The following is a 3,982-nucleotide window of genomic DNA, read 5'->3' on the forward strand; positions in this document are numbered from 1 at the left end:
AATGTATATACTTTATAGGGATCTGCAGATAAATATTTAGTCTTCTCAAGCACCAACAATCATTACATTACATTACATTGCATTTAGCTGACGCTTTTATCCAAAGCGAATTACAATAAGTGCGTTCGACCAACAAAATACAAGCTTGAAGAAAACAGAATCATAAAGTACATCAGGTTTCATAGAGCCAAACATTTAAGTGCTACTCAACTGGCTTTAGATAAGCCAGTCCTCCAATCAAATATCTCTCCTGATTGTTGGCACTTGACAATCACCTTCCCTGAATTGTACTCAGGTGTAACTAAAGTCTGCTTTAAGGGTTGTTTATATTTCACATCATAAATCAGAATCTGTAAAGTAACTAAAATAAATGTAGTGGAGTAAAAATACCCTGTTAACCTTAAAGAAAGCCCTCAGGATTATAAAAGACCCCCATCGCCCCAGCCACAAACTGTTCTGTCTGCTGCCATCTGGCACAACAGCCGCATTCTAGGAGAGGATGTGGCTGTTGTGGAGGATTATAGTACCTGGGAGTGCACTTATGGGCTGAACTGGAGGATCAACACTGACGCTGTGTACAAGAAGGGGATGAGCAGACTCTATTTTCTGAGGAAGCTGAGATCCTTCCACGTGTGCAGCAAGATGCTGGAGATCTTCTAGTCTGTTGTGGCCAGTGCACTCTTCTTTGCTGGGTCTCCTGGGGGGGCAGCATCAGAGCCGGTGACACCAGCAGGATCAATAAAGTGATCCGGAAAGCTGGGTCTGTCATCGGCATCAAGCTGGACCCCTTTGAAGCTGTGGTGGAGAGGAGGACACTGAACAGGCTGTTGTCCATGATGGATAACCCACCCATCCTCTGCACCTGCAGCTGGACAGTCAACGGAGCTCCTTCTCCAACAGACTGCTGCAGCTCCGCTGTCACAAGGACCCATACAGGAACACATTCCTGCCCACTGCCATAACTCTGTACAATAAATCCCCTCTGGCTGGAAGAGAACTCTCTGCTCCATAGTTTCTCTAATACAACATCGCTGTACATTGTACACATATATAATCTGTTCAATATTTGATATTCCATATTCCATTGTCATATATTTTTGAATATGTATATTTGCATATATAATATCTACATGTATATTTTCTATTTCAACACGTATATTTTCTATTTTCTTTTCTTTTCTTTCTATTCTTGTTTATTTGTGGTTTTGTTTTATTGTAAAATGCCTTGTCTTTTATGCTGCTGCAACAAAAACAATGTCCCAAATTGGGATTAATAAAGTACCATCTTATCTTATCTTATCTTACATCCGGACCAAAACCACCAGACTCAGGGACAGTTTCATCCCACAGGCCATAAGACTATTAAACACCTGAACTTTGAAATAACATCCATAGCATTCATCTGGCTGCTACTACAATGATTTGTCTAATATATCATATATTCCAATCACTTGTATAGACTCTTATTGCACTATTTCACTTTTTTCTTGCACTATTTTTTCTGTTTATCTGTTTTATTGTGTTGCACTGTTGGAGGAGCCTGTGACCTAAGGGGGGGGGGGGGGGGTAGGAGACGTTCGATTCCTGTTTTGAATAGTGTGCCGTCGATGGGTTTCATTCCATTTCAAAATGCTGTTTGTCGCTCAGCGTAAACTTCACCATTGTCAAGCAAAGCACATGGTGTAGTCCCAAATGATAGCTGAGGATTCTGGGTAGTGTAGTGTCTTCGGCCATCCTACACTGAACAAATGTTTGTTTCTCCGAATCGAAGGGGAAAATTACAAAAGCATTGTACACAATTTAAACCAATCAATGTTGTGTAATCAACAAGGATAATCTGGTGTTTTTTAGTTGATGAGTCATGCAGATATCACTGTAAAATCAATCGACAGTAAAGAGTATACTTACTTCCGGGTGTAAAATCCTGCGTTATCCAATGGGAATGGACGCTCACATTGCTCTCCGTAATACAATAAAGGGGACATGATTAAATCGGAATATAATGTTCTTTTAAAAAACGTTAACTAAAGGGAACAATCTATTGGACACAGCTGAAGCTCTGGCCTTCCTTAAAAACAAACTAATTTAATACAAATCACAGTTGTATTACACACAATGCACTGTTTTTTGAGAACAAAAATTCGTAACTAATGCACCATAATACATTCTGTCGAAAAATAAAAATTATTATGAATACAAATAAAATAAAAGAAGCCTCCCGTGAGTTACTACAAGCTATAAAGTAGATTTTAAAAACGTTGTATAGAATAAAAGCTCACTGCGGGACGTTGTAGAAATGCGTGTGTGCACCACGACAAAAGAGCCTAATTCACTTTACATTGGGGTTGTTTGCGTGGTGCCGACACGTAAATGTAACAAAGTTCGTGACACCACCACGCATTGTGGTGTTAAGGAGTCGTGGTGGAGTCACGCATTCTGGTGAGATCAGGTTGTCGTCATCTCATCTGCAAGGTGCTTACGCAGCACCAGTCAATGATCATGGACATCAGAAAATGGTTAAAACAACCAGCCCTAATCGCCAGCAGTAACACTGCATCTAACAGTTCAGATCATGGGGACATTATTACGTTGCCCGCCGCGGCCACTGTCGAGGACACTAACGTCCTTCCGCCCGACTCGCCGGCTTTGCCCGCCTCTCCCACGGAGGCGGAGGAGGAGCAGCCGCAGCCGTCTTCGTTTGCCCCAAATAACACCATCCCTCAGTGGCCCGCAAGTGCCAGAGGACCTCGGCAAAACAGAGCCTGCCCAGGTATATTTAAAAAAGTACCCAACTCATTTTGCAGCTCATGGTTTAAAAACAGAGATTGGCTGGAATATTCATGTGAAAAAGATGCCCTCTTCTGCTATGCATGTAGACATTTCAGTTCAAGTAAGTCAGATGCCTTCACCACAACTGGCTACAACAACTGGCACCATGCTCTTGTACGTCATAAGGGACTGGGAAGGCATGAATCAAGCAAAGAGCACATGAAGTCAGTGGCTTTGTGGAAGGAGAGGTGTGCAAGAAGTGAGACTGGTACTGAGGTTTCCACTCTTGTAAATGCAGCACAACTGGAGAGAAACCGCACCTATTTAGCAGCTATTGTGGACATAATTCAATTTATAGTTGTAAACCAGTTGCCTTTCCGTGGCTCTGTTGATGCGTTGGATGCAAGAGGCGAGGGGAGTTGTGGTATTTTTCTAGCAATGATGGAGTACACCCTTCAAAAGGACAAATAACTTGCTAAGATTTTTATCACCATCCCGTCTAATGCCACATACACCTCAAATCACATACAAAAGTGTGAAATCATCACAGGTGAAATAGTAAATGAAATTGGAGAGGCGTGGTACACATTAAAAGTGGATGGCACCAAAGACCCCACTGGATGCGAAAACATCTCAATTGTGCTTCGCTTTGTGGATAAAAGCAACACTGTGAAGGAGAGACTTGTATCAATGGCAACTAGTAAAACATGTGATGCCAAGTCTCTGACTGAGCTGGTTTTGTCAAAGTTGAGAGACATTGGGTTATGTACAGACAAGGTGCTCAGTTAATGTTACGATGGGGCAAATGTCATGTCTGGAGTACATGGAGGGATGCAGAAAATCCTGCAGGAAGAATTAAAGAGAGAGGTGCCGTATGTGCACTGTTTTAATCACCAGTTGCATCTAGTAGTAATGCATGCCATGTCACCTGACAACACTTTGGAGAACTTTTTTAGTGTATGCAACTCTCTCTACAAGTTCTTCAGGAAGCCTACAGTGGCTGCAGTCTACACGGGAGAGAAGTTGAAGCGTTTGCTTGATCAACGGTGGACAGGCCTCCTGGCCACAGTGACAGTGATCATGAAATCCTTTGAGCACATTGTCCACCTGCTTCGTGAGATTGAAGACAACCAAACCAGTGCTGCAGAGGTGCGAATTGAGTCCACAGGGATTTTGAAGGCCATTACCCAGCCCAGCTTCCAGTTCATTGCCT

This window comes from Pseudochaenichthys georgianus, chromosome 9 (assembly GCF_902827115.2).
Source record: "Pseudochaenichthys georgianus chromosome 9, fPseGeo1.2, whole genome shotgun sequence".
Taxonomy (NCBI): Eukaryota; Metazoa; Chordata; class Actinopteri; order Perciformes; family Channichthyidae; genus Pseudochaenichthys; species Pseudochaenichthys georgianus.